This window comes from Cibotium barometz, chromosome 40, assembly GCF_041138505.1.
Source record: "Cibotium barometz isolate CiBa-2024 chromosome 40, ASM4113850v1, whole genome shotgun sequence".
NCBI classification, from domain to species: domain Eukaryota; kingdom Viridiplantae; phylum Streptophyta; class Polypodiopsida; order Cyatheales; family Cibotiaceae; genus Cibotium; species Cibotium barometz.
Window position 1 is genome coordinate 46,367,391 of NC_141085.1, and position 17,390 is coordinate 46,384,780.

Here is a 17,390-nt window from a genome sequence, read left to right on the forward strand (position 1 = left end):
ATTTCTCGCCAGGAAGACACTATAGCCAGAGAGGAGATAGAGCTCTTGTTCACCACCTAACTATAGAGGAATTGTGGATAAGCTCCAAACTGTTGGGCTTATGTAGTGGCTTGCCTGCCCACACTTGCCCAGCCACCCGTGGACCCCTGACTCGGGTGCCTCATCCATGAACACCGGACACTCTCGCTGATCGCTCTCCGGCGCTGAAAAGATGCAAGGAAGAGAAGAGAGCTTGAGCTCTTGCAAGCACACACACACACTCACACAAACCCTGGAAGAGAACACACAAGGTGAGAGGCTGAAAATTCTTCTTCTTCTTCACACAACAAAAGAGGTCTACAAGGAAGATAAGGTGACTAACACACATATAGAGTATATACAAGCGGTCCATAATGTGAACATGCTAAGAGGAGTGGGTAGGTGTCAACTAGTGGTGTAGTCTAGCTGTAGAATCTCTGGCGAAGATATGTTGGTGCCAACTACCAAACCCGCCAGTGATGTAAATGTCGAATAATCATGCAAACACCTCATGAGTGTCAGCTCATGTTGAGCTTGACATCTCAACACTCCCCCTCAAGCTCAACTCCAGCTCATGAACTCCAAGTATATCTCAAATCTACGGAGCTTCTCAGCTCCCAAGGCCTTTAGCAGCCCTGATCCTGTGTGCCGACATAGGCCAAGTCAATGTCACCTGCTAAGACTCTCCCTGAGTGGTGATGTACCTCAATGTGTTTCATCCATGAAAATTGGGTTCCTAGCCAACTGTATACTGCTAAGATTGTCACAATATATGACAACCTTTCTCTCCACATGTAGTCCCAAATTAGCAAAGTAGCTTGCCTAACCAAGCTACCTCACACGCTGCCACCGCAGCTCCTCCGTACTCTGCCTTTGTACTCGACAAGGCAACTGTGGACTGCTTCTTGCTACTCCATGTCACAACAACACTCCCCAATTAAAACATAAATCCACTAGTAGATCTCCCGTCTCTGAGATGCTACATGCCCAATTGGCATCTATGTACCCATATAGCTCCAATAGTACACCTGCTGCATAAAACAATGCAGAATCAAGAGTGGCCCTCAAATACCGAAGTGTGTGTCGCACACTGTCAAGATATGGTTTGCATAGAACCTGCATAAACTGACTCTTTTAGCTAACAGTGTAACTCTAATCTGGCTTGCTGATCGTGACATAGATCAAACTCCCCACAATCTTCCTATACATAGTGGGATCCTCCAACACATAACTTGCATCTGCACTAAGCTTGCCATTTTGATCTAATGGCACCGAGATTGACTTATAATCAGCCATCTCATACTTGGACAACATGTCTATCTCTGTCAGCCAAATACCCTCAGCAGGTGTGCGAATGAGCTCAATTCCCAAAAAGTAGCGCAGATCTCCCAAATTCTTCATCTCAAACTTCCTTTTGAGAAGACTTTTCACATGCTCAATCTCATCCAAGTTGTCACCCCCAACGATAAGATCATATATATATATGGTGATGATCACAATACACTTATCACTCTTGCGCACATACAAAGAGTGATATGCATCTACCATATGAAAACCAATAGTGACAAGATACTCAACAATCTTGTCATGCCATGCTCGTGGAGCTTGCTTCAGCCCATACAAAGCCTTACGAAGCCTATATACATACTCCGGGTGACCTGTATCGTCAAAACCAGGTGGCTAATCCATATACACTTCTTCTTGCAAGTCACCATGCAAGAACGCATTTTTTACATCCATCTGATGTAAAAACAAACCTTTAGCTGCAACCACTGCAACCATTGCAATCACAACTCTCATAGTTCCCATCTTTACGACCATGGCAAATGTCTCCTCACAATCAATCCCATGGCAAATGTCTCCTCACAATCAATCCCATGTGTCTGCGCATATCCTTTGGCTACCAATCTAGCATTGTACCTACTTATGCTACCATCATTGTTATGTTTCACCTTATACACCCACTTACAGCCAATAGCTTTCTTGCCTTTACGCAATGGCACCATATCCCAAGTCTCATTTCCATACAATGCATCTATCTCCTCATCCTCCATAGCTTTCTCCCAACACACATTTCCAATACTCCATGGTCTATCAATAGAACCGCTAGATGAGGACTCTCCTGGTCCACTCAATGACTTTATTGTTAACTCGCATTCAGTGCAACCACGTTTCCACTTACATCAGCCCTAACAATATCTTTTTCAGCAGCTTAATAGCTACTCGTCTCGTCAAATACAACATCCCTGCTTACTCCCAATTCACGTGTAGCAGGATTATAGCATCTATATCCCTTTTGCTCAAGGGAATACCCAATAAACACACATTTTTCTGCCTTTGGATCCAGCTTAGTACCCAACTCATCTAGCACATGCACATATGCAATACATCCAAAAACTCATCTAGCACATGCACATATGCAATACATCCAGCTTAGTACGCAACTCATCTAGCACATGCACATATGCAATACATCCAAAAACTTTTAAGTGAGACAAATCAAGTTTCTTGCCAATAAACTTCTCCTCTGGCATTACATCATGTATGGCTACAGTAGGAGTCCTCTTCATGATATAAATTATCGTAGACACAGCCTTAGTCCCCAATAGCTATGTGGCATATTCTTCTCTACCATGAATACTCGCGCTGTCTCAGCAATGTGCCTGATTTTCTGCTCAACAACTCCATTTTGCTACGGAGTGTATCTACATTTAAATTGTCTTTGAATGCCATTCTTTCGCAAGATTTTGGAGAACTCATCAGAGAAGTATTCTCCCCCTCCATATGATCTTAGGCACTTTACATGTTTTCCTGTCTATTTTTCAGCCATCACTCTGAAATTCTGAAAATGAGTAAACACTTCACCCTTCTCCTTCATGAAATACACCCACACTTTCCTTGTGTGGTCTCATCAATGAATGTTACATAGTACCTATAGCCACCCATAGACATAGTCTTCGCAGGATCCCATACATTTGAATGCACAACATCTAGTACGTTCCTTCCCACATTTTTGTCATGTGGAAATACATGCTTTGTTTGCTTTCCAAATTGACATGCTTCACATACTATCTGCATACCTTCAACTCTTTAAACTTAGGCAGCCCTGTCATAATTTCTTTAGTCTGCATAGACTTCATTCTTTGCACATTTACATGCCCAATTCTCTTATGCCAAATGTCTGTATATGCAACAACTCCTGAACCATTTGCAAACATTGCAGCACTCACTTCAGGCATATCTACATTCAATGTAAACATTCTGCCCACTCTGTTGCCTTTTGCAACCAACCTGCACTTATCTTTAAAGTCTTTACATAACAACCATCAGAGTTAACCCAGACCTGCAAACCCTGCTCAATCATCTGGCCAATAGAAACTAGATTCTTTATAACGTTTGGAACATGAAGTACATCTCTGCAAGGTACTTCACCTTACCATCCTACATAGACAATGCCACATATCCAACATGCGCAATCATATGAGCAATGTCACAAAACATGGTCTTTCAAGACTCTTCATTTCCTTGAACCACTCACAATGACTTGTCATGTGGTTCAAAGCACCTAAATCAACATACCATACAGCATCCTTACATGCTGCTACATCATTTCTAGACACAACATTAACCATATGTTGCATAACAAATAGCCTCTCATTATCCTCATTATTTCTACTAGAGGATGCATAGTTGTTTTGCTGCACTTTTCCATTTCACATGTCACTTTGCTTCTTATAGTAATTTACCTACACATGTCCAGGCTTACCACAATAAAAACAGCCTTGTGCATCATTATGCTATCTTTGCCAATTCCCACACTGTTGCTAACCATAATTCTGATTACTCGTTCGGCCCACCACCTTGGCCACGTCCACGTCCACGACCTCTACCTCATCCTCTACCTACACTTGTGTAGAAGGCCTGAACTTTTTTTTTTTTGCGAAGACTGTTGATCTTTACCCAAATTCTTATCTTCAATGATCAACATTGACACCAAATCTGTGAAGTTGGGAATGTTCTCTCGAGTTTGAATAGACGTCTTGAACGCCTTATATTGTGGCCCGAGGCCACATAGACACACTTCCACCTTATCATCATCATCAACAGAAACACCAATTGGTGCAAGGGATTCCACAATGCCCTTGATCTTCAAGGCATAATCATTCTGAGACATATTTTTCTTCTCCACAGTATGAAGCTCATTCTTTAACTGAATCTTTTGTGCCTTGGTGTTAGTTTCATACAGCTTCACCAAGGTATCCCATGCCTCCTTAGGTGACTTGGCATCCTGTATATGCCCAATCATAGTGTCTTGTATGCTGATAGAAAGCCAATACATGACTTTCCTTGCTCCTTGATTCCAATCTTTAAATTCTTTTTACATCTACAGCAGTTGGATTAATCTCTAGTATCTCTGGTGGCTCCTCATGTTCACCTTCAATGTAGTCCCACAGTAACCTTTTTTCATCAAGAAATTTGTCAATCTAAACCTCAAGCATGGAAGTTGTTCTTGTCAAGCTCCTCTGTAACAATCTGGTTTATTCCATCAGTCAGCATCTTATCTGCAACACAAAATTACCAAAAACAACACTCTTGTTTGAGCTTCACACAAACTGATGTATTTTTTGCAGTGGTACTATACTGCACCCAAACTATCACAACCAGTGACCTCAATTTGCATACATACACCCAATGGCAACTTTAAGACCTCTTTGCAGTACACACAGTGTTTGCACAACCAATCACCCTTCCTGCAATTCCAAAAATAGAGTTCTGTAGAGAATCGAAACTTACCCGCAGTGCCCGTATAAACGCCTGCAAACTATAAAACAGAGACCCGGACGCATCCGAAACGTTTTTTCAGCCCTATAAAGTTTGTCCAACAAACAATAAATTTACCATGTAGCTCTACTCCCGCGAAGAAATCTTCTCAATTGGAGTTTGTTTGTCGGTGTCTCCCGAAGAGCTCCCGCGAGGACAAGGGTGTAGTAGCCAACACAAAGGGGGAAGAGTAGATGAAGCTCTTACCCTCGTACCGCTTCCTGTGCTTTTCTTGCTTGCCGCTCAGACCTTAGCATGAACGAGGCTCTGATACCATGAAAAGATATAGGGGAGAAGAGATCGTGAGCTCTTGCAAGCACACTCACACAAACCCTTGTGCGCTTTTGCCGCACAGGTCGTAGCTGGGGACTTGCGGACACCGTATGCGAGCCACGAATGGCTGCAAGCATACAACCAGGGAAGGAAGCTCAACAGAATGCAAAGGGTGTGTCACTCACCGCTCAACCGCCGCCTTGAAGGATTCCCGCGTCGCAGTGAAGAAGGAGCCGCCGTCGCCGCTCTACCGCCTCTCCGCCGCTTTCTCACTCTCTCTCTCTCTCTCACACACACACACACAGGAGAAGGAAACCCAAGAGATAAGGCAAGAGCACTCTTGTATTCACAACACATGAGAATGAAGATTTTAGGGTTACATTTGACTCTTATAGGTGACATGGCCGTTCACACTTGGGCGCCCATACATGGCCGGCCGATCCTAACCCTTATCCTACTAATATTCAAGGTGCGCCTCTCATCGACGATCACCCAATCCCTTCATCCTTAACATATGGTGCCGACAAGCCCAGCCCATGACTCAGAATATTTAAATTAATGACATAAAACATAGTACGTCTCAATGTCCGTCATAGGTTAACATGCCCCCCTTCCTGATGTAGATTCCGTCCTCGGAAGCTATGGTATGGTAAGCTCGAGAGGGTTATTGTTGACCGTCTGCAAAACAGGGAAGTAGAGTGAAAGTATGCTGGAAATTAAAAGATATAAAGTGTATAAATTCAAGCATGTTAGACCACAATGGATGTTGCTATGAGAACTTAGTTTAAGGGTCACATGAATGAGCTAGTGTAGCAAATTAACAGGAGTTTAAAATTATTGAAAGTAAATCAAGAGTTAGCAAGGTGTCAAAGGTTAATCAAGGTTTATAACTGGCCTAAGTCAAGGAAAATAACCAAGCTTAATAAATAAACAGATGACCACAGTGTGTCTACTCTAAGAACAAGTAGTTAGGGACACAAGAAACATCAGAGTTACAGGAGCCTTTTGCCTTTATTTTTTTATGCACGTGACAATTTTTACACTCAATGGCGACCTTCCTAAGGCAAAACTAACATCGATCCTGGTACCATGTCTAACACAAGGCATTATCCAGGAATCTATTAGCTCACTACCCCCTACCAACCAAGGCATCGGTCTGGAGTAGAATACTCCTCGCCTACAGGCCAACATTAAAGCACATCATAGACTTGTATTGCCATTTATTGTAGGCTTTTTTTAAAAATAAAAAAAAATCTATTTCTTTTGATCTTCACTCCTGAACTATAATTCTTGCATCCTTTCGACAAAGGGGTAAAAGCTACGTCCTAGAGGTCAACACACACATGGCCAGGTGTCAAGCATTAAGATGGTTTGACCCTAGACCTAAGACAATCGTATTCCAAGGTTAACTAAAGACTGCATGCATTTTCAAGAATATATCCAATAAGGTTAAACTCATTAATGATTCACACTAGCACGTCAGGCAACTTCAAAAACTAAGTAGTACATTGACAATTTCCATGTGGTCATGCATTATAGTTCATGCAACTAATTGAACAGTAAAAAATTAAAGAGAGTGGGCATGGAAGAATTACACCTGAAATTGGAGATCTCCTTGATTTGACGAGACAGCTTGCAATTTGATGTAGATATATTTTGATGAACGTTGCGGTAGTCTCAGGACTTGAAAGCGAACCCACCTCAAACTTTTCAACCTGTACAATCAACTAACAAGCACTATACCTCGAGAGGCACATCAGTGTGAAAATTTCAAGACTTGTTTAAGGAATCTAAACTAGAAAAAACTTGAAAACACTAACCTACCTACCAATCACCACACTACTACTGAGGATACGGTAAGAGGATGTTGTAGAGTCCTGGCTCTAGCCCTAAGGCTAAGCCTCTATCTGCATCATCCAAACAAATAAAGTCAACCTCAGTAGTGCCACGAGTTTCATCCGTCAATTCATCATTGTCAGATATTTCCTTTTCATTTTTCCATCCACATAAACTCATAAAAAATGTAACCATGCGAGGATAGTCATCTTGTGGAAAAGGAAAGCATTGGGCTATCGGGGATATGTCCTACGGAGTAGGGGTCAGTCATGGTCAATAGGCGAATTAGCCATTCTAATTCCTCAACATTTTCCTCTCTGGTTAGTACATCTATATGATCCCATTCAGTTTCAATTACAGGATAGCACATGTGGAATATCTGAGAAAGGTACAGATGATACCTCTCACCAAAGGTAGGAGTGGATGAAGTGTATGATGATCGGGCATCTGCCATATCTCCAAACACAGATATAGCATCAGTAGGTTTATGACAGGTCAATCTAGTTCTTGATTGTATACGGATATTTCTCTTGTTTTTGTGCTCTTGCTCTTTTTACTATTTTTTGTTTTTCTTTTCTTTGTTTTTTTTTAAAAAAAATGTATGAAGCTATATATATACATCCCCTTGAATTTGGCAATTACATGGTCAGGGGAGAAGGTTAGAATGTCGAGCGTGAGTACATGCTCCCCCTTTCCTTGCGTAGATCATATTATTTGCAATGATGTTGCAGCCTCTTGGAACCAATTTGTCCAGCGGGTCATAGGTTGTGATGTGGGTAGATAGCTTTTAATGACCCTTGTGGCCACATCCAATTGCAGAGATGGTAGTGTACGCTCCCATTGACGAATGGAGGAAATGGTTTCCGACGATACTATTACAAGGGGAGACGTAGACTCATTGGTTTTTTGTTGGGTGTTGACAAGAGTAGGTGTAGAGCATGTAGAAACTTCTATATGAGTGTGTGCTTGGCATGAGGAGCTAGAAGCTTCATGTGGCTCCCCCTTTCCTGAGCTAGGTGGTAATGATCGATATCGTTTGGGAATCCAAACTAACTCTGGAAGAAGTGGTGCGGAGCACTCTGTTACCTTTCCCTTACCACGGTCTTGAATTGTCATTGGGGTGGCAACAATTGGTTTGCAAGGTTTTACAGGTGATGTAGAGGGATTCAGCTTATGTTTAGGGACCCAAATCTGGTCATTCCCCTCGTAGTACCCTTGGGCTACTAATAATTTTTTAGGGATCCATCACGATGTTACATTGCCCTTTCTCGGGTGGGTAGCTGCTTTCCTTTTACGAGGCTTCTTGGTGGCTGAACGAGATTGAGCAGGGGAAGTAGCTGTTAACGAAGCTTTGGGGACCCATTTGTATGTACTCTTTGGCATAGTAAGCGAAGCTTTAGGGACCACCTTGCCTGTTTCCACTCTTGGCGTTGAAGCGTTAGAGGGGTGGCCAACAATCGAAGATGGTTTTGCCACTGGACTTTGTGAATTTTCATTATCTAATATTTGAGTGGATGACTTAGGTGCGGGATTTTGAGCAGTCAGACCTAGTGTTGGTTCTTGCGTTGTGACTTTTCTGGTTGCCCAATCGATATTGCACTTGGTGGCCATCATCCATTTGCGCCCTAAGATTACAATCCCTTCCATGGTACCAGCAGGCATAACCAAAAAGCTTTGAATTATGGTTCCCTTGTCATAAGCAACCGGAGTGTGTAGAATTCCTAAGACAAGGATTTTCTTCTTGTTGATTCCTTGAACTTGGATAGAACTCTTGGATAAGGGTGGTTTTCCCAGTTGACACCACACGCCATATCCATTTTTTCCTTCTATCCTTCTCCACAAGGGCATTGTACACAGCCAATTGTCTTTCTTCGTTTAGCCGCTCAAGGATATACAGACGCTCTGCTAAGGGATTACCATCCCAACCCTCCTAAGTAGCAACACGAAGACTAGGAATGACAAATTCCCACGGCATGACTGCTTCTTGGCCATATACCATTTTGAATGGTGTGCAATTAATAGCCACTTTGTACGTAGTACGATAGGCCCATAAAGCTGTCGTAAGCTTTAGATCCCAATCCGTGCGATGAGCTTCAACTGTCTTTGTCAAAACAGAGATTAATGTCTTGTTTGTACTCTCGGCTTGGCCATTCGCTTGCGGATAATAAGGAGTAGATTTATGATGGGATATCATGAAATTTGTTGTGAGCTCCTTAATCACGTCATTTATAAAATGCGTCCCATTGTCGCTCACAAGTTCAAAAGGACAACCGAATCGTGTGATTATATTTTCAAAGAGGAACTTGGCTGTTGTCCTTGCATCTGCCTTACGTGTCGCTTTCGCTTCAGCCCATTTGGTCATATAGTCAGTAGCCACAATAATATAGCGAGATTGTGTGTTTCGGGCCGCTGGACTAATTGGACCTACAAAGTCTAAACCCCGCTTTTCAAATGGTTGGTTTACTTTGATCAGATGTAGGGGCATCTGATCTTTCCTCTGGGGTTTCTTGTATCGTTGGCATTCATCGCAACTCTTCACAAAGAGTGATGCATCTTGGAACATAGTGGGCCACCAATACCCTGATTGTAAGATCTTTCGCGCAGTTAAGTCTCCTGAGAAGTGACCACCGGCTACGCCCATATGTGCCTCTTGCAAAATGTATAGATACTCATCCTCTCGGGCACAACGCCTAAGAGCGTCATCCTTTCCTCTTTTATAAAGAGTCCCGGATATCAAGCAATAGGGTTCGCATTCTTTGATCAGCTTTCGAGCTAGATCTTTACGAAGCTCCTTGGGTGGAAAGCCATTAACCAAAAAGTTAACAATCTTCTCACTCCATTCAGGCATTGTCTCCACCATGAACAGGGAAGTGTCAGGTAAGTCATCATCAACCCCCGTAGGAGCCTCACCATTAGGTATGCGAGACAAATGATCAGCCATAACATGTTTCTTGCCAGGTCTCACAACAACCGTGAAATCAAACTCAAGAAGAATCAATAGCCATCGTGTGATTCTTCCTGTGGAGCATGGTTTGTTTACCAGATACAACAATGCTTGATGATCCACATAGAAAACAAACTTGGTGGCAAGGAGGTAATAACAAAATTTCCTTACTGCATATATCATTGCCAACCCTTCTCGCTCCGTAGTGGTGTAGTTCATCTCAGCATCGTTCAATTGGCGACTGGCAAAGCTAATGGGGTAGTCTAGCTTGTGTTCTCCAGGTTGAGTTAACACACACCCAATAGCAAAGTTTGATGCATCAATATGCACATGGAAGAGTAAATCCCAGTTAGGCATTCTCAAGATTGGAGCACTCGCCAAGGCCTTCTTTAATAGCTCATAGGCACGGTCACATTCTTCGGTCCAAATAAACTCGATGAGAAGCTTATACAATGGTCGAGCTATCTCGGCGAAGAATAGAATAAACCTTTGATAATAACCAACATGGCCCATAAACCGTTGGACTCCCTTGTAGTTGGTGGGTGGGGGTAATTCCAGAATGACCTTGATTTTACTCTCGTCAGTGGAAATCCCATTTTTGGACACTATATGCCCTAAGATAACTCCGTGTTTAACCCAGAATTGGCATTTGAAAGGATTCAAGGAGATACGATATAATCTACACCTTTCAAATATTTTTCGTAAACACATCAAGTACTCATCCCAAGAGGAATAAACACAAAGATCATCTAAGAAAGCTTCACAGAAGTCCCTTAGATATTTCTTAAAGGCCGTGTTTATCAATCGTTGGAATGTTACAGGTGCATTGGTCAAGCCAAAAGCCATGACGCGAAAGGCAAACACTCCAAACTTTGTGATAAATGCTGTTTTAGCTTGGTCCTCGACTGCAATTGTGATCTGATTGTAACCCGAGTACCCATCTAAAAAGCTATATGCTCTTTGCCTGCCACTCTTTCAAGCACATGTTCAGAATATGACAGGGGGTAATGATCCCTTCTGGTGGCTGCATTAACCTTTTTGAGATCAACGCACACTCTGAGTTTCCCATTCTTCTTTGGTACGATGACTATCGGAGAAACCCATTCTGAGTGCTCAATAGGGTATATGAATCCACATTTTACAAGCTTTTCAATTTCCTCTTGTACAATCTTTGCGTACTTAGGATTCATTGGGTAGGGACGTTGCTGGACTGGTTTAGCAGTGCTAATCATTGGAATCGTGTGTTGCACCACCGAGGGTGGAACACCCTTCATATCATGATATGTCCAAGCAAATATATCCTTGAATTCTTTAAGAAGCTTCGTAAGTGCAGCTTCTTCCGCCTTGGTGAGGTCTTGAGCAATAAAAATTGGTTTAGACTCCTCACCCGGATCTGCTAAGTCTATCTTCTTAACTACCGCAGGGCCATCGTAGACACCGCTACTCCCATTGGTAGGCGTTCGTTGGGCTTTTGTGTAGACCACTTTATGTGGTGAATGATTTGAAATGCTCGGGTGCAGGGTGTAAGTCTACTGGTTCTTGTTGTGCCAGGCTTTTTTCTTTCAATTCCGCCTCCTTTTGTTGCTGAGCTAACTCTTGGTTTTGTCGCCTTCTTGCAGTACGACTTAGTTTTGGCTTCTCTTCGATCTCTAATTGGGCGACGTCATGAGGTTGCGGAATACACCACATGACACTTTGGAGATATTGTCCCCAATTATCTGCTATCTTCCGATGAGCGTCAATGGCTCCTACATAACTAAGCCATTCTGCAGTGGATCTCTCTTTGTTTATTACAGTGCGTACATTAGCTCGATAGCGTTGGCGCTTATGTCTCGTTTTCTTCTTACCAAGTTTTTGATTTTTGTTTTTGTCAGATTCAAACTCACTTGATCGATCTTTACTTGTGTCCCCCTCACTTTCGGATGAACTGCAGGAGGTCACCGTCCTAGGCCTTGAGCACATTGCTTCCACATTTGGGTGAATATTTGATTCATCCCCCCCATCAGGCTCACGGCGGTCAGTTTGTTCTTGAGATTCATACTCAGAGTTACATTGGTCCGAGTCTTCGCTACTTTCAGTGTCAGTGGAGTGTGCCGCTTTCTCGCCATCAGGAGTCAAGTGCATAACACCTATCATGTTTATTGGCACTAACGGTGGCATATCTTGCCCCTCAGCAGGTGTTACCCAACTTGTGCCTCTATTCCCCCATGTGTCTATGGTTGCCGCTAGGTGTACCCAATCCACGTTATCCGACTCAGTCATACCCTGTAGGACATCCATATAAGGAGAATCTTTCCCATCATCAGTCTCTTTTTTGCATGTATAGCAATACCTTAATGGGGCGGAGTGAATAGTGGTATCCGATCGATTATCAATGATAACCTTGCTTCCTAAAGGATGTGCACGACCATTCTCAAGATCAACTCGAATGACAGAGTCCTGGAATTATAGATAGACATGGTTTTTCGACCAGTCATGCACCATTTGTGCTTCCCTCATGAAAGGACGTCCTAAGATCATTTGATATGACATAGGATGCTTGGAGAAATCCATTACAATGAAGGTATGTTTTACCTTGTATCCCAGAACTTGATCTTAAGGTCCCTTAACATTCCAATAGGTTTAGCAATAGTTCTGTTTGCCATCTTAACCACTATGTTTGTGGCTTCGAGGTGAGGTCTTCCCATAGATTCCCAATAGTTTTTAGTCACAATGCTCACGCCAGCACCACCATCAAGGATTCCCTTTAGAGTTAATCCCTTGGTAGTAATGGGGAGGGTGGCATTAGATTCGTCACCTTCAAAGTACTGTCCCAACTTGTTCACAGGTATTTCAACGACCGAGTCTTCATCTAGGTTGGGTTGTAGATCCCAATGTCCCCCTTCATCTTGAAGCGTGTCGGGTCTATCCATATTTGCAAATTGTGGTAGCCCTGCCTTTAGTTCTCCATTACGAAATGCCCGAAGAGCTAAGAATAGCTCAGGATCTCCATATAATTTGGATATGATCGTGGTTTTGATCTCGGAGGACATAAAATCCATTAGCTTGGACACATTCAATGGTACTTTTCGAGATATCGCCCCTTGACTAGGGACTGGTGAAGATGGAATCACTTCCTCTTCAATAGGGTCAGGCATTCCCTCACTAAACATTCTTTCCAGCAGGAAGGGTGTTTGCCCACTTCCTGATGTCCTATCCTCACTTTCCTCTCGAATGATACTAGGTATAGCTAACGGTTTATGGTTCCCGTGAGGCTAAACTTGCATAGGAAACACTGTGTCTGGAATTTTGACTTTTCTCGGGTTTGGCTCCAGTTCTCTTGATGTTTCTTCCACCAAACCCCTTAATTGTTGCACTTGTTCAATCTCCTCAACTGGGTTTGGGTAAGTTCCAATCTTTTTCTTGAGGGTTTTTGGCCCATGTGGCTTGTCTTGGGGAGTCTCAGTCAGTTTGGGTGGTCGAGAGGGCATTAACTGACTTGGTTGTGGGGCCGAGGAAGTTTCCTTCTGTTTTCCCTTATTTAGGTACTCGCTTGATTCTCCTTCATTGAGCTCCCGAGTGGGTTCCTCCCTTAAGGTAGTGGCTTTTGTCCCCATGGTTTCTATTGAATCGGAATCATCTTCAGGATCATTCATATACACGGGGTCGTCTCCTGTCCCTATGTTAGTCTTTGAACTAGGCTTGGAGCTCGTGGCATTAAGCGATCTCTTTCGCCGTGTTTTCTTTTTCTTTGCCTGAGCGATTGATGCAGTATCCCTCTCTTCAAGAATGTAGTTTTGATTTTGAAGCATTGACCGTGTAACTATATTCGCGGGTACAACGGGTGTGGATCCTCGTGCTTGGTTGGTGACCTCAACCAAATTCAATGGCGTAATCTTGGGTGCATTAGGATTATGTGGACATTGAGCGATCAAATGATGTATGCCACAACGATTACATGTAAGTACCGGCATTCCCGATGTGCTCCCTTGATTTGGTTGCATCTGAGTAGCGATCTTCTGTAGCCTAATAGGGCACTCCGCTACACGATGCGGTCCACCACAATCGTAGCATTGAAGAGGTGGTCTCCTCGCCAAGGTATTAAGGTTTTGCCCTCTTGTGGCGAGAGCAGCCGCTTGATATACAGGCTTGACTTGCCCGAAATGATCCTCCATGTAGTACTGGGGAATCATTTCAAACGTATCAATCCCATATGGAGCAGTGGGGTCTATCTCCTCTTCATAATCCCCACACGCACTATGTGACTCACAACCCATCTGGTTTATTGGGGTTATCCTTGGATGTGGAGGTTGTGGTCCTAGCACTGGCGGTGGTAACGGCACAGACTGGACTACATTCGGATTCCTTGGAACTATGTGCTGTGACGGTTACTCGACAGGTTGTGCAGGCATTAGCGCGGGTACTTGAGGTGTGTGTTTGACCAGTCTAGTGGTGCCTGATTTGCCAACATTCGCTTAAGTACTAGGCAATCTTTAGATTGATGGCCATACTTACCACATGCATTGCAATTCCCATTGAATTTAACTCTGAATGTGGGACATTCACTCGTGCTATGTGGTCCTAAGCACACCGAACACCATTGTTGCTCTCTCCTTGGGTACACATGGCTATTCTGAGGAGCTCGATTACCCCTGAAGTATTCTTGGAGAGCCTTAGTAAGGTCGGTCACAGACATTTCAGATATCTTGGGCTCCTTGGCAATAGGTTTTACCGTCATTGGCTCGTGCCCAGATACTTGCGAACTAACGGATTTTGTCTCCGAAGACACCTTTTTACCTGCAATCATCAAGTTGTCTTCTAACTGGATTGCATTGGCAGTGACTGCTTCCCACGTTGTAAGACCTCTAATGACTAGGCCATTGTATATGTCCTCGTGGCGCAATCCTCGGATGAATCTATCGAGCAGTTGGTTATTATTGAAGCTCTCATCGGGAGTGCAGCGAGAATTTAGATGCTTCAATCGACTTATAAAGTCTCTCACTGACTCCCCTTCCTCGCGTTCAGCTTTTTGGAGTTGAGATGCTACACCCTCACGTATGTATTCTTTCAAGAACAATCTCTTGAGAGTGGGGTAGTGAGTGCGCTCTTCAACCCTTAAGGTTCGATACCAATCTCCGGCCTTCCCACTCAAGGTTAAGCCTAAGGCTTTACACTTATGTAGCTCATTGTGCTCTTCCAAGGAATCACACACGTGTTCAAAGACTTCAATGTGCTTCCTAACATCCTCGTTACCACTGAAGTTTTGAGTGAGCTTAGCCACTTGTACTGCCTTGCTTCTAGGTTCTCTCTCAGGCATGCCCCGCATGTTTTCCGCAATGGATCATCCGATCGTTTGAGCAAACGCTGCGAGATCACCTAGGTGAGCAGGCATAGCTGGTGGAGGTACTTCTGGGATAGCCTGGCTGATAGGAGTTGGCGTTGGTCTGAGTATGTTGGCAAATGACGTAGGATATGATATGTGACTAGGCCTAGCTCCTCTTGGATAAGGGTTGTGATAAGGCGGTCGTGGAGCATACGCCATTGGCATACTAAGAGGCGTAGGAGCTACATGAGCATGAGTAGCGATAGGTACATATGGTTGATAGGCACCGGCACGCACTGTTGTATGTACTATTCCACTAGGTAGCGGTGTCATACTAACTACAGTGGTAACAGGTGCGCTTTCTGTCATGCTCATCATTGGGGTAGGCATTGTGGATTCCTTAATGGAAAGTTGAGCCAAGGTTGGAAAGCTAAAGTTACTGCTCATGGGCTCAACCTGCATTGAGACTCCAGGCGAAACAACATACGAGGGGTCTATGGGACTCACCGAGGGAGTCTCCAATTGTGATAGGGTTGGTTGTTTGGCCTTGCCCGTATCCAAAAATCTCATAGGGCCAGTGGAAACTAAGTTCACTCCCTTATTTTGCCTCTCAATTTGGATAATTCTATGAATAACCTCACATATCATTTGTTGTTGCTCCTCTAGATTAGTGGCGCTAGATGTAGATCGTAGGACTTCTAGCCAACCTACATAGTATGTGTAACCTGTGTATAGGTCAGTTAGAGTCTCTGTGTGTAGATCATATTTCCAATTTTCATTGAGAAATATCCCATCTAGACTTGGTGTGCCAAACGGTTCTCTTGAAGTGGACGCAATGTCACTTCTTATGGATTGGCTTCTAGGGACCTCTACTTTAGGAGGCACGTCGGAAGGTGGTAGCTCAATAGGGCCCTCATTAAATGAAGTGGGTAGAATATCCACATGGACACTCTTTGGGAGGGTAGGGTCTACATAAGATGTGAATGGTGAATCCACTACCCCTCCTTCTTCATTTACTTCGCTTGTCGCATGCTCAGAGCGTGTAGCTCTACTAAAGGTCTCTATTAGACGACTAAACATGCTAGATCCGGGTTGTGGGGCCCAACCTGGCATGTTTTGGCTTGTCTCCTCAGGGTTCTTAGTAGGGTGCCCTTCCATGGCTTCTAAGTCAGAGGACGAGTCACTATCCACTATTCGTGGATCTTGGGTTGCACTCCCTTGGGTTCCAGCCGAAGGCCAAGATGCTAACGTGGAGGGATGGTGTGAGCCTGCATAAACTGAAACGCTTTCTAGTGGCTCAGGCTCTAGCACCCGACCAGAACGTAGATGCATGTGACGTGGGTACCCTACATGCATTGGTAACTACCCTTGAAACTCACACAAGTGGTTTCTTAGGTGTTTCGTATCCCGTTTTTACTTGTTTTTAGATTGTTTTTAACCCGTTTTTGACTCCCTTACTTATGGTTGAACCTAGACTAGGGCGTGTGATAGCTCGAAACGAGCGTATCGTTCAAAGGGTCCTAGTGTGCTTTATAGCACCGTGTTCGCCTATCCAGAGCTCTCGTGGTCCTCAAAACAGTCCATTTCCCTATGGGGGAAGGGGCAAAAGGCTATTTGCTTGTGGAGGAAAGGGTGAGGGCTTTATCCCACATGCTCACTTTACTCCTTGGGGAGTGGGCTACATATAGGGCATGACTTCCCATAAGCTCTCACTTGGAAGAAAGCTATGGAGGCTCACTCTCCTATATATATATCAAAAGACCAAGACCGAGGTCAGGGCGTGGGTCAATTGGGGTTCTTTCTTTTCAAAATTTTTTTCTCCAATTAGAAAATCTTTCCTCTCCACACGTTTGGTTCTTTCTTTAAAAATAATTTTTAATTTTTTATATTTTTTAATTTTTATTTTCTATTTTTTTTAAAAGATAAGTTTTCTGGGGTTTCTTTAGGGTTCAGCCTTGGTCGCGGCGCAGTTTGCACACAGCACAAATCTGGGGATTCAGAAATCCCCCCCCGCACGCAGATAGCCAGATAACAGAATGCACGCCCACATGTGGAGCGGAAAAATAACAAAAGAAACAGAAATGCAGAAGACAAATTGCAGAAACAGATTACAAAACACAGAAACACCTCAACAACAAACACACAGTCGCTTTCCTACAGTGCAGATTAAACTTCACGCAGCAGCCGAGAGCTGCA